A 24,485-nucleotide genomic window follows, 5' to 3' on the forward strand; every position below is an offset into this window, starting at 1 on the left:
GTTATTATGCTGATTGGGTGAATATTACACACGACGGAGCAGAATGTCATTACCTTGTTGTCAACACTTTCTAATTTCAAGGTGTTCAGGGCTTCAGAAAGAATTGTTATTAATTCAGAATATTTTTGTTCTCTGCCCCTAAGGAGTTAGGGCTTGTGGCTTGTGACATATCAAAAATACAATCCCACAATGTCCTCTCCGTGTTGTGAACAGTATGTAATCAATACAGATATTGGGGCACATTTACTTACCCGGCCCATTCGCGATCCAGCGGCGCGTTCTCTGCACCGGATACGGGTCCGGCTGGGATTTAAGATGGTAGTTCCTCCGCCGTCCACCAGGTGGCGCTGCAGCGCCGAAAATAATCTTAACGCCCCGGAATGCACCATCCCATAGAAGGTGAAGGTGAGCGCTCCCCAAGCGACACATTTTCGGTTTTTAAATGCGGCGGTTTTTCCGAATACGTCGGGTTTTCGTTCGGCCACGCCCCCCCCCGATATCTGTCGCGCGCATGCCGGCCCCGATGCGCCACAATCCGATCGCGTGCGCCAAAAACCCGGGGCAATTCATGTACAAGCGGCGCAAATCGGAAATATTCGGGTAACACGTCGGGAAAACGCGAATCGGGCCCTTAGTAAATGACCCCCATTGTGTATGTTCCATATTATCTACAGTATCTACCATTTATTGATCATCCTCGATTATAAACTTGGCCCAGAACACAGCGCCTTAGCAATAGTCATTATTTGACGGTAGACCTAGCGAGTTATTACCCTTCAGAGAAGTATATAAGGAAAACCCAGGGGTGGTAAGTATTTTGGGGTCTATTCTGGAATCTTTTCACGGGTGTCCCTGCGACCCACATCACAGGTTGCGGGCACTGCTCCGGTCCCCAGCTCTCCTGCGGTCCCCAACTTCCTTTTTTCAGTACTTCCTCACCTCTCCACGCTCCTGCTCCGGTTGCAGCAGCCCAGAGCGCGCGTCCCCACCACCTAGGGCACGGTCGAAGATTTAAAGGGCCACCGCACAGCTAATTGGTGCTGGCCATTTCCGGGAATTTTATTAAAAGCCGGGCCACTTCCTGTATTCCCCACTGGATCTTTGTGCTTTATGCCTCAGAGAAAGCTTGTTTCCTTGCCTTGTGCCTGTCTGCTGATTTCCCGTTGTGACCCCGGTTTTGTTCCCTACTTTGACTCCGTGCTGCCTGCCGTGACCTCCTGCCTTGTTCCTGACGTTGATCCCATGCTGCCTCTCTCGACCTGTTGCCTCTCCCCAACTATGATTCTGCCTCATGACTTTGTACCAAACCTTGGCCACCACCGCGGGCAAAGTTGCGCCTGTGGAGCGAGTCCATCCCACTTCGCGTCGGTGCCACTTAGACTTCGCTCCCAGGTGTCGGCTTCCTGCCAAATCTGAGGCTCTAATGATTAATAATCCGGCATGAGGACTAGGGATGTGGCATTGGTCAATGAGAATTTAGTGTTCGAAATTCCCTAATTTTGGTTCCTAAATTTAGGATTCTCGTCTTAAGTGTGGCAAATTTAGAAGTTTGGTTTGGGGTCTAAATTATTTTTTGCATATGGTCTAAGATCTGATATGTGCAGTTCTCTGTTCTTGTGACTCTAATTCAGTGATTAGAATTTTGGGGTCTATTCTAGTGTTCAATATATTAAATATATATGCTCTGTTTTTTAGGGACTTATTAATTTAGAGATGTGGTCTGGGGTCTGATTGATTGGGGGGGGGGTCTAGTTAAAATCTGAGGTCTAGCCTATGGTGTGAATTAATTTAGGTAGCTGGTCTGAGGTAAGAATTCATTCTGGGATCCCAAATGGGGTATTTTACAGTAAAACATCATGTCTATAAATCAACAAATAAATTTCACAATAATTTTGAGTCTAATTTTGCTTTTTACTTCTGGATAATTAACCATCAGGAATTGGTCAAAAAGTTGAACATTACAGGGATTTTCCACAGAAAAACCCAATTCCAACAAAAACAATGCCTGCTATCCTACATATACATTATTGATCCCACCTAAATTATTCTATCTCATATATATCCACCTCGTAGCACAGCCATGTGTGTTCTTCCATGACGACAACGGCTAATAACACAGTCACTGCTTTCTGAGAGCCGTTGGTATGTAATAATAACCTGCTCTGGAAAATCACTGCTGGAGCCTCCTGTTCACAGATCTGACAAGGGGCTATTTAGAAAAATATAGTATGGAAGGGGGATGCATTCCGAAATTTCTGTAACCAGTTTATGGGGGCACCAAACTTCATCCAACCAGGAAAGGAATCACATTTTGTTTTCTAAAAACGGGAGATTTGAATTTAGACATTGCCATCCTGTATAGCGTTTACTCTACGTCTTTCTTTTGCTGTGAATTAAATCTGACTGACGCATTGGTGCAAATTTCCCTTATGGGAAATCTGTCACCACATTTGTCACATATACAGCTAGTGACTGGTTCCCATAGAGCAATATTAACTGCCATCCTTCTTTAAGCTAAAAATAGTTTACCTCACATCCCCATAAAATGAACTTTATTATCTTACCTGGCATCAGCCATGGAAAGGAACCATTTATGGATAAGGGCAATGCTTTTTAATCATTGTTCTTTATGAAGTATTTAATTTGTGTGAGTTCATTTAAAAGGCAGGTTCCCTTTAACAGTAATGGATACCGACATTAGGGTATATGTCGTATAAGGGCCTCGTCCTCTCACCATGTTGTCTATCTCCTAATCCCCCAGTAAATTATCAGCTACAGTATGAATATCTATGAGTTTCTAATATGCACTAGCTCCTTTTACATTGCTGATGGGCCCCTGTGCCCCCTTGGGCCCCTGTTCACATGTCTTGTCTTTTGCCACGTTGACCATTAGATCAGTGATTACAAAAAACATGGTAATATTTGAAAGTATTTATACAGGATTTCCAAAGAGATGCCTTTTTTATGGGCCTACGCTTTGATTGAGATGCCAAATCATGTGTCAAGGCCTTTTAATGGGTCAGACATTGACTTATAGGGTAGCTACCCATAAGTGGCACTAGACAGACAATTCTTTTCCTTCTAGGACACAAACAATGTAGTTCCCTTTACTCAGGGACCACTGTGCCAGCAAAACCTCCAATACCAACTGGTATATCTTCAAAATGAATCAGTACCCCCACTTTTACCCAGAGACTTCCAGAGTTTTTGTTTTGTTTTTGTCCACACAGTCTTGTGTATTAGGATATAGATAACTACTGCCCTGCCATGACCTTACTTCTCAATATCATCAACTAGATTTCCTTCACATTCTGGAATGTGGAGTTTTTCTTTCATAGGTTGAAGACTCCCACAATGAGGCTACTAAAATAACATCAAAGACATCACAAAATTCCCAAGTTTGGGGGGGAGGGGCTAATCCCTCAATCCTAAAGGGGAGGGGTTTAAGAATATATAAACAGAAGGGAGGAATTACTACTGTAAAGCAGTTAACAAATTATAGCGGAAGGTCATAATAGACACATAATAGTAGGTTTTTTTAACATTCTTCTAGTGGATCAGAAGCTTTATGGTAGTGGTGGGATCAGCCTAGCTTTTAAAAGATGGACTTCTTGCTTGGAAGTGACATGTCTAAAGCTAGGACATCTACTTAAAAGCTATTTTAACATTTGATGCTTTAAAAGAGTATGAGTACAGAATCCGACTACAGACAAGTTTTATTTGTTGTCTGTTACCATGGAGGCACAAACGTTGTGTACACAAACAGTAGGAGATACTCAAACGAGACTATTTGTAAACTCCATTCAATATTCCATTATAGAACTCACCCCTTTAAATGCATAGATTGCAGTTGACTATTGCACAGTACACAGAGAACATGAAAAAAAAATAATACCAATTTTACTTATTTCGGACAAAAACAGATAAATTAATTTCCCAGCGACCGCACAAGATCCTTGCTGCTTCTGTGGCAGCAGGATTAGTCAGAGAAAATCCATAATGTTGTTAAACAGTTCATAGAGTATTGATTTTTGGTCACAAATCTAGGATTACAGGTCTCTGGGGAAAAATTTTTCATATTGCTATTTCTGTGGCTGGATGTTAAATCATGATAGAAACTGTAATCTTATTTTTGATGGACAGATCCGTTTTTAGAGTTTTCATATGTTGAAGGTTACTTAAAACTCAGATACTTCGCTTGAGGCTCCTGGGCCCCAAGGTAAAACCTGTAACAAGGCCATTATAAGACATAGATGCTTCATCCCTTAGGCAATGGGGTCTAGGGGCATTTGCTACTCCTGGACATGGTATTTATATACAAGACCTAAACTAAGGCACATGTAAGTATATTACATCAATGTTCTAGTGGTGGGGTCTAACTAAACTGTTCCTCGTCATGCTCTGACCCTTTTCGACCATAATGAGTTTCTTTGTATGACAGGGGCGCGGCTCTGCACCTACTTTCTTATTTATACACTGCCCGGCCAATTACCCAATAGAAAGAAGAAATGGAAAGCAGGTGCATCAGTCATGGCTCCGCCCCCAGGTAGCTCATTTGCATAGAGAAGGAAACAGAATAAATTAAACAGAGTAAATAAATGCTTGGAAAGTTTATAAAGTAATCTACATAATGTTGGTTTTGCTTGTGGGCACGTTTTGGTGAACGTTGCACCAACGCTGCCAGCACCGATTGCGGGTGCTACCAGCGAGAGTGATTGTTCGGGAAATTTCAGGATCGGTTTTGCCTGGACTCGGCTAACCAGAACCTGAAAGAGTCCACTCTCTTTAAGATGGTACACACGATGGGGCACATTTACTTAGGGTCCGTCGGACGCATTTCTGTCGGGTTTCCAGAATATTTCCGATTTGCCCTGAATTGCCCCAGGTTTTTGGCACACTTGATCAGATTTTGGCGCATCGGCGCCGGCTTTCATGCGACACAAATTGGGGGGCGTGGCCTTTGGACAACCCGACTGATTCGGACAAACCGCGGAATTTAAAAATCAAATTGTGTCGCAAGATCAGCACTCACATGCACCGGGAAGAAGAAGGTGAACTCCGGCGGACCTCAGCGGGGAAGCGACACATGCAGGATATCGGGCGCACAATCTTAGTGAATTGCGGCAGCTCCGAATCCTCGTCGGACATGATTTCATACCAGTTACTGTTCCATTCCTCCCAAGTATACCGGATTCCATGGAACAGTCCCAGTTTTCTGGTTTGACCCTCTACCTCGGGCCATGAGAGTTGGGTCAGCCACAGGAAGGGAAATTGTACTACAAGGGGTCATTAAGAGGGATCAGGGGCGTAACTACAGCAGTAACAGCCACAGCAGCAACTATGTGGACCACATTATGAGGGGGCCACGACATCTGGGGTATTGGGTGTATGCTGTATTCACGGGCGTAACTTGAGGCGGGTGCAGAGGGTGCGATCGCAACCGGGCCCAGGAGGCTTAGGGGCCCATAAGGTGTAACTTTCCCATATGAGAAGACTAGGACTTAGAGATGAGCGAACACTAAAATGCTTGGGTACTCGTTATTCGAGACGAACTTTTCCCGATGCTCGAGTGCTCGTCTCGAATAACGAACCCCATTGAAGTCAATGGGAGACTCGAGCATTTTTCAAGGGGACCAAGGCTCTGCACAGGGAAGCTTGGCCAAACACCTGGGAACCTCAGAAAAGGATGGAAACACCACGGAAATGGACAGGAAACAGCAGGGGCAGCATGCATGGATGCCTCTGAGGCTGCCTAATCGCACCATTATGCCAAAATTATGGGCAACAGCATGGCCATGACAGAGTGACAGAATGAAGCTAGATAGCATCTAAAACATCCAATAATTGACCCTGACACTATAGGGGACGGCATGCAGAGACAGCGGCAGCAGCGGCAGGCTAGAGAGTGGCATGGCGACATACCCTAAATGGACTCAGGCTTCAAACCAATGGGTGGCAGAGAGGAACCAAAGGAGGTGAGCAAGAAGCGCTCAAATAATATCGCTACATGATAAAAGTTTCCCAGTATATTTTGTGGATTACACAGCAGGGTGGCGACAAAGTTAACATGGAATCCATGAAAACAACCCAAAATTCTGCCTGACACAGCTCGTTTGATAAGGGGACCATGTATGCTTACAGTTCATGCCAGTCGCTGCACTGGCTGCCAGTCTCCTTTCGAATACAGTTTAAAATAATAATAACCCTCATCCATAAAGCTCTGTATAATGCTGCACCCCCCTACCTCTCCTCTCTTATCTCAGTCTATCGCTCAACCCGTGCTCTTAGATCCGCCAGTGATCTTAGATTAACCTCTACCCTAGTGCAGACCTCCCACTCGCGTCTCCAAGACTTCTCTAGCGCTGCACCAATTCTATGGAATGCTCTGCCCCGGACTATCAGACTAATACCTAACCTCCAAAGTTTCAAACGTGGTCTTAAAACCCATTTCTTTAGGCAAGCCTATAACACTCATTAACTGCATGAAGTTTTAACTCTTCTACTAACCCGTCCTGTGTCGTCCTCCCATCTGTTATCCAGCAACCAACAGGCACCAGACTTCTCTGCAGTCCCATTCACCCTGGACCTGGTATATAAGATGACGGCTGAGTGGTTCAAGCGACAGCAATTCCATTTATTATATTTTGTTCTATTCCCTAAGAAGAATGGCTTGACCATTAAATATTCTTTTACCTCGTGTTACCCCATCATCTTCATAAACCGTAAGCTCTGGCGAGCAGGGACCTCACTCCTGTTGTTCCATACAAATGTTGTGCTCTGTTACATTACATTTGTATTTGTTTCCTATGATTTGTAAAGCGCTACAGAATATGATGACGCTATATAAATAAAGATTATTATTATTATTATTATGGAGGCAGTGAACTAGTAGTAGATTAAAGGTGCTGCAGTTAAAACTATGTTAGTTGGATCTTGGGATGGAGCTGGCGCTCTGCAGCCAGGCGAGCTTTCGCCAATCCAAGCCCCTGTCTCTAGGCTACTCCCCAAACAGCACTTCTAAGAACCTTTTGTATAAGATCAAGTGTAGTAGCGTTCTTATAAGTTTGGGATATTGCGGGTGAGGGGAATGTAAACAGCTGCGCAAGAAGCGCTGAAATAATATCGGTTAATCATAAAAGTTTGCCAGTATATTTTTTGGATAACACAGCAGGGTGGCGACAAAGTTAACAACTTTGATGTGGAATCCATGAAAACAACCCAAATTTCTGCCTGACACACCTCGTTTGATAAGGGGAGGATGTATGGAGGCAGCTATATGGACGACTTTTGGAGGTAGCAATGGAGACAACGTGTGGAGGCTGCTATGGAGACAATTTAATTTGGATAGTGCCTGTATGTGGCAGTCCCAAAAAGTTTTCAAACCAGAGGAGCAGGTAGGTGTCCCTCCAGAAAAATGGAATAGATTGAGTGCCTGTATGTGGCAGTCCCAAAAATGTTTCAAACCAGAGGAGCAGGTAGGTGGCCCTCCAGTAAAATGGAATAGATTGAGTGCCTGTATGTGGCAGTCCCAAAAAGTTTTCAAACCAGAGGAGCAGGTAGGTGTCCCTCCAGAAAAATGGAATAGATTGAGTGCCTGTATGTGGCAGTCCCAAAAATGTTTCAAACCAGAGGAGCAGGTAGGTGGCCCTCCAGTAAAATGGAATAGATTGAGTGCCTGTATGTGGCAGTCCCAAAAATTTTTCAAACCAGAGGAGCAGGTAGGTGGCCCTCCAGTAAAATGGAATAGATTGAGTGCCTGTATGTGGCAGTCCCAAAAATGTTTCAAACCAGAGGAGCAGGTAGGTGGCCCTCCAGTAAAATGGAATAGATTGAGTGCCTGTATGTGGCAGTCCCAAAAAGTTTTCAAACCAGAGGAGCAGGTAGGTGTCCCTCCAGAAAAATGGAATAGATTGAGTGCCTGTATGTGGCAGTCCCAAAAATGTTTCAAACCAGAGGAGCAGGTAGGTGGCCCTCCAGTAAAATGGAATAGATTGAGTGCCTGTATGTGGCAGTCCCAAAAATTTTTCAAACCAGAGGAGCAGGTAGGTGTCCCTCCAGTAAAATTGAATAGATTGAGTGCCTGTATGTGGCACTCACAAAAATTGTTTCAAACAGAGGACCGGGTAGGTGGCCCTCCAGAAAAATTAAATGCATAAAGTACTATAGCAAGAGCCAGTGGGCCCTGTCAAAAAATAGCCAGTTTCCTCTGCTTTACTGTACAAAGAGGAGGAGAAGGAGGAAAATGAGGAGGAGGAGGAGTGGATCAATTATTCAGGTTGAGCTTCCTTCACCTGGTGGAGATTGGAAATTCTGAGAAATCCAGCCTTTATTCATTTTAATAAGCGTCAGCCTGTCAGCGCTGTCAGTCGACAGGCGTGTACGCTTATCTGTGATGATGCCACCAGCTGCACTGAAAACCCGCTCGGACAAGACGCTAGCGGCAGGGCAGGCAAGAACCTCCAAGGCGTACAGCGCCAGTTCGTGCCACATGTCCAGCTTTGAAACCCAGTAGTTGTAGGGAGCTGTGTGATCATTTAGGACGATGGTATGGTCAGCTACGTACTCCCTCACCATCTTTCTGTAAAGATCAGCCCTACTCTGCCGAGACTGGGGACAGGTGACAGTGTCTTGCTGGGGTGACATAAAGCTGGCAAAAGCCTTGTAAAGCGTACCCTTGCCAGTGCTGGACAAGCTGCCTGCTCGCCTACTCTCCCTCGCTACTTGTCCCGCAGAACTACGCACTCTGCCGCTAGCGCTGTCAGAAGGGAAATACTGTTTCAGCTTGTGCACCAGGGCCTGCTGGTATTCATGCATTCTCACTCCTTTCCTCTGCAGGGATGAGAGTGGAAAGATTTTGCTTGTACCGTGGGTCCAGGAGAGTGAACACCCAGTAATCGGTGCTGGAATAAATTCTTTGAACGCGAGGGTCACGGGATAGGCAGCCTAGCATGAAATCTGCCATATGCGCCAGAGTACCAACGCGTAAGAATTCACTCCCCTCACTGGCCTGACTGTCCATTTCCTCCTCCTCCAACTCCTCTTCTTCTGCCCATACACGCTGAACAGTGAAGGACTCAACAATGGTCCCCTCTTGTGTCTCGCCAACATTCTCCTCCTCTTCCTCCTCATCCTCCTCCACCTCCACCTCCTCCGATATGCGCTGAGAAACAGACCTGAGGGTGCTTTGGCTATCAACAAGGGAATCTTCTTCCCCCGTCTCTTGTGACGAGCGCAAAGCTTCCGACTTCATGCTGATCAGAGAGTTTTTCAACAGGCCAAGCAGCGGGATGGTGAGGCTGATGATGGCGGCATCGCCACTGACCATCTGTGTTGACTCCTCAAAGTTACTCAGCACCTGACAGATATCAGACATCCACGTCCACTCCTCATTGTAGACTTGAGGAAGCTGACTGACCTGACTACCAGTTCTGGTGGAAGTTGACATCTGGCAGTCTACAATCGCTCTGCGCTGCTGGTAAACTCTGGATAACATGGTCAGTGTTGAATTCCACCTCGTGGGCACGTCGCACAACAGTCGGTGAGCGGGCAGTTGGAGGCGGCGCTGCGCTGCCCTGAGAGTGGCAGCATCTGTGCTGGACTTCCTGAAATGCGCACAGATGCGGCGCACCTTCGTGAGCAAATCTGACAGATTGGGGTATGTCTTGAGGAAACGCTGAACTATCAGATTTAACACATGGGCCAGGCATGGCACATGTGTCAGTCTGCCGAGTTGCAGAGCCGCCACCAGGTTACGGCCGTTGTCACACACAACCATGCCTGGCTTCAGGTTCAGCGGTGCCAGCCACAGATCAGTCTGCGCCGTGATGCCCTGTAATAGCTCTTGGGCGGTGTGCCTTTTGTCGCCTAGGCTCAGCAGTTTGAGCACCGCCTGCTGTCGCTTAGCGACGGCACTGCTGCTGTGCCTAGAGCTACCGACTGATGGCGCCGTGCCCACGGATGGTAGTTCGGAGGAGGAGGTGGAGGAGGGGTGGGAGGAGGAGGAGGCATAGTAGGCCTGAAACACCTGGACCGAGGTAGGCCCCGCAATCCTCGGCGTCGGCAGTATATGACCAGCCCCAGGGTCAGAGTCGGTCCCAGCCTCCACCAAGTTAACCCAATGTGCCGTCAGCGATATATAGTGGCCCTGCCCGGCAGCACTCGTCCACGTGTCCGTGGTCAGGTGGACCTTGTCAGAAACGGCGTTGGTCAGGGCACGGGTGATGTTGTCTGACACATGCTGGTGCAGGGCTGGGACGGCACATCGGGAAAAGTAGTGGCGGCTGGGGACCGAATACCGAGGGGCGGCCGCCGCCATGAGGTTGCGAAAGGCCTCGGTCTCTACTAGCCTATAGGGCAGCATCTCCAGGCTAAGCAATCTGGAGATGTGCACATTAAGGGCTTGGGCGTGCGGGTGGGTTGCACTATATTTGCGTTTCCGCTCCAGCGTCTGGGGTATGGAGAGCTGAACGCTGGTGGATGCTGTGGAGGATCGTGGAGGAGACGATGGGGTTTTTGTGGAAGGGTCCTGGGCAGGGGGCTGACTATCAGCTGACACAGGGGAAGGAGCAGTGGTGTGCACGGCCGGAGGTGAACGGGCTTGTTGCCACTGAGTGGGGTGTTTAGCATTCATATGCCTGCGCATACTGGTGGTAGTTAAGCTAGTAGTGGTGGAACCCCTGCTGAGCCTGGTTTGGCAAATGTTGCACACCACAGTCCGTCGGTCATCCGGTGTTTCCTTAAAGAACCTCCAGACTTCTGAAGATCTAGCCCTCGCCGCAAGAGCCCTCACCACGGGAGCTTCACTAGTTGACACATTTGGCGCTGATGCACCCCACCACTGCCTCTTCCAACCTGTTCTGGTCGAGGACTCTCCTCCGTCTCAGAAGCACTGTGTTCACCCGGCCTCTCAACCCAGCTTGGGTCTGTCACCTCATCATCCTCCGATCCCTCAGTCTGCTCCCCCCTCGGACTTCCTGCCCTGACAACAACTTCCCCACTGTCTGACAACCGTGTCTCCTCATCGTCGGACACCTCTTTACACACTTCCACTACGTCAAGAAGGTCATCATCACCCACAGACTGTGACTGGTGGAAAACCTGGGCATCGGAAAATTGCTCAGCAGCAACCGGACAAGTGGTTTGTGACTGTGGGAAGGGTCCAGAAAACAGTTCCTCAGAGTATGCCGGTTCAAATGCCAAATTTTCCTGGGAGGGGGCAGACTGGGGGGGAGGAGGCTGAGGTGCAGGAGCTGGAGGAGTGGCGATTTCGGTGACATGGGTGGACTGCGTGGAAGACTGACTGGTGGACAAATTGCTCGAAGCATTGTCAGCAATCCACGACATCACCTGTTCGCACTGTTCTGGCCTCAACAGTGCTCTACCACGAGTCCCAGTAACTTCAGACATGAACCTAGGGAGTGTAGCTCTGCGGCGTTCCCCTGCTCCCTCATAAGCAGGTGGTGTCTCACCCCGGCCAGGACCACGGCCTCTGACCCCTGCAGTAGTTGGACGCCCACGTCCCCGCCCTCGTCCTCTACCCCTAGCCCTCGGGTTAAACATTTTTAAAATGAGAGTTATAGCTTTAATTTTTTTTTAACTTTTTTTTGTGTTTTTTTTTTTTTTTTGTGTTTTTGAGTTTTTAAAACCAAACAATGCTATCCTATTGCTATGGCTATTTTCTAGCCAAGTATGAAAGCACACTACTATGCCAGATGAGATGACGCTGAGTTATTAAACAAAATAAACGTAAAATAAAAAAGGACAAATGGCAGACTGTGCCTAATTGAAATCCAACCCCTACTAAATTTTCCCACTTCGGTCTTTGCAATGGATATGTGCGTCACTAAGCGCAAAACACAGCGGTCGCAAGTCTCACTACAAATTGCTCACAATTGGCTAGTAGATGCACTGCAGCAAGTACAGCCACCAGCAGATCAACCAGAAATCAAATATATAACGCTACTGTAGGCGTAAGCCGTTTGGATTCTCCTTTGGCTATTTTCTAGCCAAGTATGAAAGCACACTACTATGCCAGATGAGATGATGCTGAGTTATTAAACAAAATAAATGTAAAATAAAAAAGGACAAATGGTAGACTGTGCCTAATTGAAATCCAACCCCTACTAAATTTTCCCACTTCGGTCTTTGCTATGGATATGTGTGCCACTAAGAGCTAAACACAACGGTAGCAAGTCCCCCTGCTAATTCCTCACAAAATGGTACTAGATGCAAATTAAAAAAAAAAAAGTAGAACGTTATTGTAGCCCTAAGAAGGGCTGTTGGGTTCTTTGAGAATCACTCCTGCCTAACAGTAAGCTAATAGAACACCCTAACGCTTTCCCTGACCAGCAGCAGCTCTCTCCCTAGCGGCATCCAGACACAGAATGATCCGAGCAGCGCGGGCAGCGGCTAGTCTATCCCAGGGTCACCTGATCTGGCCAGCCAACCACTGCTATCGACGTGTAAGGGTACCACGTCATGCTGGGTGGAGTGCAGAGTCTCCTGGCTTGTGATTGGCTCTGTTTCTGGCCGCCAAAAAGCAAAACGGCGGGAGCTGCCATTTTCTCGAGCGGGCGAAGTATTCGTTCGAGCAACGAGCAGTTTCGAGTACGCTAATGCTCGAACGAGCATCAAGCTCGGACGAGCATGTTCGCTCATCTCTACTAGGACTATAAAACACATATTATAGTCAGGGGGCCTAGCACAGACTTTGCACTGGGGCCCTGCAGCTTCAAGTTACGCCACTGGCTGTATGTGTGTTTACAAAATGTATGTGTGTGTATATGCTGTATGTCTGTATATGGTATTGTATGTATGTGTGTATATGGTATTGTATGTATGTGTGTATATGCTATTGTATGTATGTGTGTATATGATATTGTATGTATGTGTGTATATGCTATTGTATGTATGTGTGTATATGGTATTGTATGTGTGTGTATGATATTGTATGTATGTGTGTATATGCTGCATGTCTGCTGTGTATATGCGATGTGTTTATGCTGCATGGGTGGTGTGTGCGTACTGCATGTATGTTTATGCTCTATGTCTATATACTGTATATATAAGTATAATAATATGTTTTCATAGGAGTGTATACTATGTATATTTTTTAAGTGGGGAAGGGGCGCCTATTTCACAAATGTGCTTTGGGGCCCAGCCTCTCCTAGTTACGGCACTGAGAGGGATATTATATAGTTATGGAGTCACTGAGGAGGTTATTAAACACTGCAATATTTCAAGATTTTCCAATGTCTCAGTTTGCTGTCCGTGAATAGGCACAAAGACCTGAACCAGGTAAAACCCAGTGCAGATTTGGCTCTGAGTTTCCTTTTATTGCAAAGCTTTGGGACAAATTGTGAAGAATATTGCAGGAGCTGTGAATGAATCATCTGGATGTGTCCTGTGAAGTAGAACCATGTACATTCTGGTTCCACATCACAACACCTGCTTGTCCCCGGGAGGTGAAGTAGTGCCTGGTTGTAGGCTACAGACCTTACATTTACAGGTTATGAAAAACAGAATACCAATCAGCAGTCCCATGTAAGGGAAAGTACATTTCTTCTACAAGGCAACCAGATGTACAGTGAAAAGCAATAAACCTGTATACCAGAGACATTCATCCAAAACCTGGGATCAGAGATTTCGCAGCTGTCTAAATATCACTAGGCACAAGGTTTCCATAAAAAAGGGAGGTTGAGGTCACCTGAAGCCTTAGATCAGATTCAGTGTTTACACTCATAAACAGGGTCTGTGCAAGGAGAGTCCGCCAGAGTCACAGGCAGACAAGGGAAGGACTACATAAAGCGGGGCATAAGGCTGGAGGCACTACCTAAAGGGGGGCATAAGATGGGGGACTACCAAAAGGGGGGCATAAGATTGGGGACTACCGACATCGGGGCATAAGGTGGAGGGACTACTTAATGAAGGGCATAAGGTGGGGAATCTACAAAAGGGGGGCATAAGGTGGGAAGGACTACACAAAGGGGGCCATAAGGTGGGAGGAACTACCTTAAGGGGGCATTATGTGGTGGGGGGCTACCTAAAGGGGGGCATAAGGTGGGGGGGCTACCTAAAGGAGGCATAAGGTCGGGTGACTACCTAAACGGGGGCATAAGGTGGGGGCTACCAAAGGGGGGAATAAGTTGGAGGGACTACCTAAACGGGAGCATAAGGTGGGGGAACTACTAAAGGGGGGCATATGTTTGGAAGAACTACATAAAGGGGTCTATAAAGTGAGAGGGACTACTTAAATGGGAACATAACGTGGGAGGGACTACCTAAAGGGGAACATAAGGTGGGGGACTACGTAAAGGGGGCATACAGTGGTGGTGAGGTACTGAATGTAAGGCAGGTTTAGAAGGTTACCAAAAGAGGGATATAAGGTGCAGGGAGTACAGAAAAAGGTAAATAATAAGTTTGGGGTCATAAAAAAATATTATGTTTGGGGGGCTACGGAAAGGGGGGAATAAATTTGAGCCCACAGAAAAGAGGTATTATATGTGGGGGACCAATATAGGTCGGGGCTAAATAAAGGGTTTACTTTGTGGGGGTCCAATATAGGTCGGGACTAAATAAAGGGTTTACTTTGTGGGGGACACTAGAGGGTAGGACTGAGGCACTAAAATAATTTAATACCACAACAAACAGTTGCGGTAGGCAGCCAAACATTTGCTATGGGGCCCAAGTAACTGCATTCCCGAATAGCAGGTGCTGGGAACCTTTGCTCAGCCAACTTCCTGTGGGAGAAGCTGCTTTATAAAAGGACTGGAGACGACTGATTTAAAGGGTCAGTGCATTCCCATACATCGGACACAGCACGGACAGACGTAGAGGATGCTGGACGCAGATCAGTTACAGCTGCACGGCCGACAGTCACTAGCCCCTAGTACAGATTTTATACATCAGAGACAGGAATCAGTATTCATAAAGCACAGAGAAGACCAGAACAGGCCCCGGGCCTAGGGAATACACTGACAAGATAGGAGGCCTCTGCTTCCTCACGTGCCTATGGCTGGATGCAGTTTTGGTGCACCGTGTAGATATGAATGCAAACACAAAAACCGCAAGCAGGTAATAGGAGACAATACGTATGTGCCGTCTACCAGACTCAGCCGGCTATACTGGCGGCCCCCCGGTGACCAGCACAAGCGATTAGTTCTGCTGTATCAAACGCTGGTTGTTTAGCTCTGTGGGGGACGGAAGAAACTACAAGCAGATCTCTAGGTGAGAACAATCCAGTGTTTTGACTCCCTTGCAGCAATAGACGGGTATGAAGAAGATTAATCACTATGGCATGAAACCCTTCTTGTGCGACTGCAATGTGACAGACTCTCATTCGGGAAAGAGAAAGACAGCAGAAGGGGGTGGGGGCTGAATGATGGGGAAATAAAGCAGAAGGAAAAGCAAGAATCATCCTAGCTGGTTCGATAGGAAAAGCATAGGAGATATAGGACAAATGCCATCCATTGTCTGTAGGACTTTGTACAGAAGATCTCCTGGATTTACTCAATAAACAAGTGGAAAGTACTTGCCAATGCTCCCAAATTTGCCAGGGTCATCCAAGTTATTCACTAATGATCAAAGCTTCCAAGCTTCATTACTGCACCTACACAGTTCGGCAAAGTGCAATAACAGTATATCCAATATATAACAAGAAAATATAAACAAACATCTGTAAAAAAAAACTGTTAAAAGATCAGGAACAGACCAAAATCCAAGACAAAACACAGAACTCAAGCACAAAAATCATATTTGCCAATGTCCTGAGCCTGATTCATTACTGCATTTCCACAGCTCAGCTTAGTGCAACTAAATTGTTATGTCAGCAACACGACTGCTTAGAGCAAGCAGACTAATCAGCACTGTTATAGTAGCGCTATCTTCACTAGAATTATTGGACAATGACTTAGTAGAGCCATCATACCATATCATAGAAAGCGTATTCACTAAGTTCATAGGTACTGTGTAGCCATGGGGGTTTATCATTGAGTGTTGTATATAAGACTGTAGGAGATTTCAATTGCTGTATAATTGCTTCTTAATTAATAATTGTGTGGATACAACACCGATGGCTCATTAGTTCTGAATAATGTTACACATGAGTGATAAATGTGCTAATTTCCTACTAATGAGCTAACACTATCGATCAACAGGGTCCTATAATATGTTATTGTCAGGCAAGTCACAACAGCTAGTTGGTGGAAGATCCTCTTCTAGAGAAGCCTTTACAAGGAGTTTGACATACCTTGATTACTTTTCTATACACTTTAACATTGAACTGGCTTTTGGAGCTGCTGCTTGGCGCTGAGCACTTGGCTCACTTTTCATACTCTACTGCCCATATAATGTCCTTTATGATATGTTTTAAGATATATTGTTATTGTCTACTTAAATTAAAGAAAATGACACAATCGAGTGAAGAAAATCACAGAAAAATTACTTTTTAAATCAAAGTAAAGTGTGATTCAATTTTAGTTCAATCTTGGTGGAACATCCAACTTTCTAATAAATGTTAATTGTAGGGCAAATTTGGGTTCTGGTCCTTCTGGGATATTCCATATTTTTAAGTTTCCTTGATAGGAAGGAATAATTGTCATTCTAACACTTTGTTGTTGGCTATTAAGGGCATACAGCTATCATCAGGCTTTCCAGGATGGGGCAATAGACCTCCATCCATTTTCGACCTCCATAGACCTTCATCCATCTCCAGTGTATCCTATACATTAAGAGGACTATGAAATTAGGTTTCCTAATCAAAATGATAACAAGTGATCCAATTGCACTAAAAGTTATCCATAAAGCTCAGTGAGATGTTCCAGAAAAACTCATTCTGCTGCTGGCGACTCTGCTGACTTCCCTCCGAACTTACTGAGACGTGACAACATGGGACCCTTTTCACTTGTATACCGTAAATAGGGCAACTGGTTACTCCATGTATGTCATTGCCAGACTACTAAATTTATCTAAGTGCTGTTATCAGCTTTTTACGCGTCTCACCAGTGGCGTAACTTGAATCTGCAGGGCCCCACTGCAAAGTCTGTGCCAGGCCCCCTGACTATAATGTATGTTTTATAGTAATAGTCTTCTCATATTGGAAAGTGACACCTTATGGGCCCCTAAGCCTCTTGGACCCGGTTGTGATCACACCCTCTGCACCCCCTCAAGTTACGCCCCTGCGTCTCACAGGGCAGAATACCTGTACGACCAGTTGACCCATTCACACATTGAAGACCCTATTCTCCGGACCAGATGGAAATAAAACATGGATGCGTAATAAGTTGTAAATTTGGTCCAATTCCATCAGCTTATTAGGGTCAATATAAGTTTTGCCTTGTAAGTAATTTTCAAGAAACCACTGAAAACGCCACCAATACCAGTAGGACAGGACTTTAAAAAATAGACCATAAAAGAATTGGGCAAAATATATACAGAAACTTTACTGATATTTAGGCAATCCAATAGCATATTTGCCAAAAAAAAACAGACTGCCACATTTTTCCATGGTTGATTTAGAACAGGTTGGTATCTGGAATTATTAAGGTTTAATCGCCCACAGTGACATATTTTTATTTTCTACCTCTCAAACTTATTCCTAGTGGTGTGAACTTTGTCCGAGGAGCAATCTGCAGAATATACAGGTTTCTTGTCAAATAGAAAAAAATCTCTCTCTCCCGTCAATTCTTGTTTTCGGCATAACACCGTTCCCTAAATTTCTGTGTGAAGTTTTCTGAAGGTCTTCTCCGCCAGCGTAAAGGTCAGCAGAGTCGTTTCTGACAGCCTCCATGTTGGTTTTGTTGTCTATGCTGTACACAAGGCAGCGAGAGGCTTTCATATTATTGCATCTGGATGCAGGTTTCTGGAGGATTCGGCAGTCGCAGAAATGATAAGTGTCTTAGCGTAAACCTTGCTGAGCAAAGGTCAACAAAGTCAACAAAGTATAGGGGCCAATTTCATAAATTGGGTTCCCCATGTGGACTGAATGGACCTTCCTTCTCCTGATTACTGTCTCTGTCCCGTAGTCCCCGCTGCCCCGGTCCAAGGTCCGTACTTACCACTCCACGCCATTGCTCCGGTTCCAACTAGGCCGCGCACGCTTCCCCGCTCTCTACGGCGCGCGAACTCGGCTCTTCAGGATTTAAAGGACCAGTGTTCCCGTGATTGGCGCTGGCTAATCCGGCTCTGCTTTATAATCCGGCGGCTCCCATCGTGCCCCGCCGGATCCTTATTCCTGTGAAGTGAAAGCCCTCCTGTGTCTCCTGAGTTCCTGTTATCCTGATCCCGTGTTCCCGTGTCTCCTGTGTTCCTGTCAGCCGTTCCTGCATTCCTGGTCCGTGTGCCAGTCCATTCCTGCCTGTCTGTACCGTGTGCCAGCTCTTGTGTTCCTGCCGTGAGTTCCAGTGTGCCTCCCAGCGCTGTTCTCCTGCTGTCACCCCATGCTCGGACTGTATCCTGCATCGCCACCAAGACCATGACAAATACTAGACTTACATATACTTATCCTTTGAGCTCCAGATGAGTGTATTGAGTGGGACAACATCCTTAAAGGGATTTTTTGGCAGTAAAATAATGATGACTTTTAGAATTTGTATTCAGCATTAGTTAAGGGGAGGTATGACGCCTTGCACCCCCACTAATGATCTGTTTGAAGAGACAACGACCATCATATTTGTAGGCCAGTAATGTCATGGTTATCGGTCACATGACCTAGTTGCAGCTCAGTCTCATCCAAGTGAATGAGTATAAGCTACAAGACCAAATGCAGTCACTATACCATATAAGGCACCCTGCTTGGTAAGTAGAGAAGACCTACTGAACAATCTGATACTAAAGACTAGAGATGAGCGAGCACTAAAATGCTCGGGTACTCGTTATTCGAGACGAACTTTTCCCGATGCTCGAGTGCTCGTCTCGAATAACGAACCCCATTGAAGTCAATGGGAGACTCGAGCATTTTTCAAGGGGACCAAGGCTCTGCACAGGGAAGCTTGGCCAAACACCTGGGAACCTCAGAAAAGGATGGAAACACCACGGAAATGGACAGGAAACAGCAGGGGCAGCATGCATGGATGCCTCTGAGGCTGCATAATCGCACCATTATGCCAAAATTATGGGCAACAGCATGGCCATGACAGAGTGACAGAATGAAGCTAGATAGCATCTAAAACATCCAATAATTGACCCTGACACTATAGGGGACGGCATGCAGAGGCAGCAGCGGCAGGCTAGAGAGTGTCATGGCGACATACCCTAAATGGACTCAGGCTTCAAACCAATGGGTGGCAGAGAGGAACCAAAGGAGGTGAGCAAGAAGCGCTCAAATAATATCGGTACATGATAAAAGTTTGCCAGTATATTTTGTGGATTACACAGCAGGGTGGCGACAAAGTTAACATGGAAGCCATGAAAACAACCCAAAATTCTGCCTGACACAGCTCGTTTGATATGGGGACCATGTATGGAGGCAGTGAACTAGTAGTAGATTAAAGGTGCTGCAGTTAAAACTATGTTAGTTGGATCTTGGCATGGAGCTGGCGCTCCGCTGCCAGGCGAGCTTTCGCCAATCCAAGCCCCTGTCTCTAGGCTACTCCCCAAACAGCACTTCTAAGAACCTTTTGTATAAGATCAAGTGTAGTAGCGTTCTTATAAGTTTGGGATATGGCGGGTGAGGGGAATGTAAACAGATGCGCAAGAAGCGCTGAAATAATATCGGTAAATGATAAAAGTTTGCCAGTATTTTTTGTGGATTACACAGCAGGGTGGCGACAAAGTTAACAAGTTTGTTGTGGAAGCCATGAAAACAACCCAAAATTCTGCCTGACACAGCTCGTTTGATAAGGGGACCATGTATGCTTACAGTTCATGCCAGTAGCTGCACTGGCTGCCAGTCTCCTTTCGAATAGTTTAAAATAATAACCTTCATCCATAAAGCTCTGTATAATGCTGCACCCCCCTACCTCTCCTCTCTTATCTCAGTCTATCGCCCAACCCGTGCTCTTAGATCCGCCAGTGATCTTAGATTAACCTCTACCCTAGTGCGGACCTCCCACTCGCGTCTCCAAGACTTCTCTAGAGCTGCACCAATTCTATGGAATGCTCTGCCCTGGACTATCAGACTAATACCTAACCTCCAAAGTTTCAAACGTGCTCTTAAAACCCATTTCTTTAGGCAAGCCTATAACACTCATTAACTGCATGAAGTTTTAACTCTTCTACTAACCCGTCCTGTGTCGTCCTCCCATCTGTTATCCAGCAACCAACAGGCACCAGACTTCTCTACAGTCCCATTCACCCTGGACCTGGTATATAAGATGACGGCTGAGTGGTTCAAGCGACAGCAATTCCATTTATTATATTTTGTTCTATTCCCTAAGAAGAATGGCTTGACCATTAAATATTCTTTTACCTCGTGTTACCCCATCATCTTCATATACCGTAAGCTCTGGCGAGCAGGGACCTCACTCCTGTTGTTCCATACAAATGTTGTGCTCTGTTACATTACATTTGTATTTGTTTCCTATGATTTGTAAAGCGCTACGGAATATGATGGCGCTATATAAATAAAGATTATTATTATTATTATGGAGGCAGTGAACTAGTAGTAGATTAAAGGTGCTGCAGTTAAAACTATGTTAGTTGGATCTTGGGATGGAGCTGGCGCTCCGCAGCCAGGCGAGCTTTCGCCAATCCAAGCCCCTGTCTCTAGGCTACTCCCCAAACAGCACTTCTAAGAACCTTTTGTATAAGATCAAGTGTAGTAGCGTTCTTATAAGTTTGGGATATGGCGGGTGAGGGGAATGTAAACAGATGCGCAAGAAGCGCTGAAATAATATTGGTAAATGATAAAAGTTTATTAGTATATTTTGTGGATAACACAGCTGGGTGGCGACAAAGTTAACAACTTTGATGTGGAATCCATGAAAACAACCCAAATTTCTGCCTGACACACCTCGTTTGATAAGGGGACGATGTATGGAGGCAGCTATATGGACGACTTTTGGAGGTAGCAATGGAGACAACGTGTGGAGGCTGCTATGGAGACAATTTAATTTGGATAGTGCCTGTATGTGGCAGTCCCAAAAATTTTTCAAACCAGAGGAGCAGGTAGGTGGCCCTCCAGAAAAATAGAATAGATTGAGTGCCTGTATGTGGCAGTCCCAAAAAGTTTTCAAACCAGAGGAGCAGGTAGGTGGCCCTCCAGAAAAATAGAATAGATTGAGTGCCTGTATGTGGCAGTCCCAAAAAGTTTTCAAACCAGAGGAGCAGGTAGGTGGCCCTCCAGAAAAATGGAATCGATTGAGTGCCTGTATGTGGCAGTCCCAAAAAGTTTTCAAACCAGAGGAGCAGGTAGGTGGCCCTCCAGAAAAATAGAATAGATTGAGTGCCTGTATGTGGCAGTCCCAAAAAGTTTTCAAACCAGAGGAGCAGGTAGGTGGCCCTCCAGAAAAATAGAATAGATTGAGTGCCTGTATGTGGCAGTCCCAAAAAGTTTTCAAACCAGAGGAGCAGGTAGGTGGCCCTCCAGAAAAATGGAATCGATTGAGTGCCTGTATGTGGCAGTCCCAAAAAGTTTTCAAACCAGAGGAGCAGGTAGGTGGCCCTCCAGAAAAATGGAATCGATTGAGTGCCTGTATGTGGCAGTCCCAAAAAGTTTTCAAACCAGAGGAGCAGGTAGGTGGCCCTCCAGAAAAATAGAATAGATTGAGTGCCTGTATGTGGCAGTCCCAAAAAGTTTTCAAACCAGAGGAGCAGGTAGGTGGCCCTCCAGAAAAATTGAATAGATTGAGTGCCTGTATGTGGCACTCCCAAAAATTGTTTAAAACAGAGGACCGGGTCGGTGGCCCTCCAGAAAAATTAAATGCATAAAGTACTATAGCTAGAGCCAGTGGGCCCTGTCAAAAAATAGCCAGTTTCCTCTGCTTTACTGTACAAAGAGGAGGAGAAGGAGGAAAATGAGGAGGAGGAGGAGTGGATCAATTATTCAGGTTGAGCTTCCTTCACCTGGTGGAGATTGGAAATTATGAGAAATCCAGGCTTTATTCATCTTAATAAGCGTCAGCCTGTCAGCGCTGTCAGTCGACAGGCGTGTACGCTTATCGGTGATGATGCCACCAGCTGCACTGAAAACCCGCTCGGACAAGACGCTAGCGGCAGGGCAGGCAAGAACCTCCAAGGCGTACAGTGCCAGTTCGTGCCACATGTCCAGCTTTGAAACCCAGTAGTTGTAGGGAGCTGTGTGATCATTTAGGACGATGGTATGGTCAGCTACGTACTCCCTCACCATCTTTCTGTAAAGATCAGCCCTACTCTGCCGAGACTGGGGACAGGTGACAGTGTCTTGCTGGGGTGACATAAAGCTGGCAAAAGCCTTGTAAAGCGTACCCTTGCCAGTGCTGGACAAGCTGCCTGCTCGCCTACTCTCCCTCGCTACTTGTCCCGCAGAACTACGCACTCTGCCGCTAGCGCTGTCAGAAGGGAAATACTGTTTCAGCTTGTGAACCAGCGCCTGCTGGTATTCATGCATTCTCACACTCCTTTCCTCTGCAGGGATGAGAGTGGAAAGATTTTGCTTGTACCGTGGGTCCAGGAGAGTGAACACCCAGTAATCGGTGCTGGAATAAATTCTTTGAACGCGAGGGTCACGGGATAGGCAGCCTAGCATGAAATCTGCCATATGCGCCAGAGTACCAACGCGTAAGAATTCACTCCCCTCACTGGCCTGACTGTCCATTTCCTCCTCCTCCAACTCCTCCAACTCCTCTTCTTCTGCCCATACACGCTGAACAGTGAAGGACTCAACAATGGTCCCCTCTTGTGTCTCGCCAACATTCTCCTCCTCTTCCTCCTCCACCTCCACCTCCTCCGATATGCGCTGAGAAACAGACCTATGGGTGCTTTGGCTATCAACAAGGGAATCTTCTTCCCCCGTCTCTTGTGACGAGCGCAAAGCTTCCGACTTCATGCTGATCAGAGAGTTTTTCAACAGGCCAAGCAGCGGGATGGTGAGGCTGATGATGGCGGCATCGCCACTGACCATCTGTGTTGACTCCTCAAAGTTACTCAGCACCTGACAGATATCAGACATCCACGTCCACTCCTCATTGTAGACTTGAGGAAGCTGACTGACCTGACTACCAGTTCTGGTGGAAGTTGACATCTGGCAGTCTACAATGGCTCGGCGCTGCTGGTAAACTCTGGATAACATGGTCAGTGTTGAATTCCACCTCGTGGGCACGTCGCACAACAGTCGGTGAGCGGGCAGTTGGAGGCGGCGCTGCGCTGCCCTGAGAGTGGCAGCATCTGTGCTGGACTTCCTGAAATGCGCACAGATGTGGCGCACCTTCGTGAGCAAATCTGACAGATTGGGGTATGTCTTGAGGAAACGCTGAACTATCAGATTTAACACATGGGCCAGGCATGGCACATGTGTCAGTCTGCCGAGTTGCAGAGCCGCCACCAGGTTACGGCCGTTGTCACACACAACCATGCCTGGCTTCAGGTTCAGCGGTGCCAGCCACAGATCAGTCTGCGCCGTGATGCCCTGTAATAGCTCTTGGGCGGTGTGCCTTTTATCGCCTAGGCTCAGCAGTTTGAGCACCGCCTGCTGTCGCTTAGCAACGGCACTGCTGCTGTGCCTAGAGCTACCGACTGATGGCGCCGTGCCCACGGATGGTAGTTCGGAGGAGGAGGTGGAGGAGGGGTGGGAGGAGGAGGAGGCATAGTAGGCCTGAAACACCTGGACCGAGGTAGGCCCCGCAATCCTCGGCGTCGGCAGTATATGACCAGCCCCAGGGTCAGACTCGGTCCCAGCCTCCACCAAGTTAACCCAATGTGCCGTCAGCGATATATAGTGGCCCTGCCCGGCAGCACTCGTCCACGTGTCCGTGGTCAGGTGGACCTTGTCAGAAACGGCGTTGGTCAGGGCACGGGTGATGTTGTCTGACACGTGCTGGTGCAGGGCTGGGACGGCACATCGGGAAAAGTAGTGGCGGCTGGGGACCGAATACCGAGGGGCGGCCGCCGCCATGAGGTTGCGAAAGGCCTCGGTCTCTACTAGCCTATAGGGTAGCATCTCCAGGCTAAGCAATCTGGAGATGTGCACATTAAGGGCTTGGGCGTGCGGGTGGGTTGCACTATATTTGCGTTTCCGCTCCAGCGTCTGGGGTATGGAGAGCTGAACGCTGGTGGATGCTGTGGAGGATCGTGGAGGCGACGATGGGGTTTTTGTGGCAGGGTCCTGGGCAGGGGGCTGACTATCAGCTGACACAGGGGAAGGAGCAGTGGTGTGCACGGCCGGAGGTGAACGGGCTTGTTGCCACTGAGTGGGGTGTTTAGCATTCATATGCCTGCGCATACTGGTGGTAGTTAAGCTAGTAGTGGTGGAACCCCTGCTGAGCCTGGTTTGGCAAATGTTGCACACCACAGTCCGTCGGTCATCCGGTGTTTCCTTAAAGAACCTCCAGACTTCTGAAGATCTAGCCCTCGCC

The 24,485-nt window shown here is 46.9% G+C and overlaps 1 protein-coding gene across 2 annotated transcripts in view; it reads right to left on the reverse strand.

The window, feature by feature from the left end:
• NOX4 (NADPH oxidase 4) overlaps positions 1–24,485 on the reverse strand; it is a 151,739-nt gene that overhangs the window by 120,980 nt on the left and 6,274 nt on the right. The window lies entirely within an intron of this gene.

This window comes from Engystomops pustulosus, chromosome 2, assembly GCF_040894005.1.
Source record: "Engystomops pustulosus chromosome 2, aEngPut4.maternal, whole genome shotgun sequence".
In the NCBI taxonomy this organism is placed as follows: domain Eukaryota; kingdom Metazoa; phylum Chordata; class Amphibia; order Anura; family Leptodactylidae; genus Engystomops; species Engystomops pustulosus.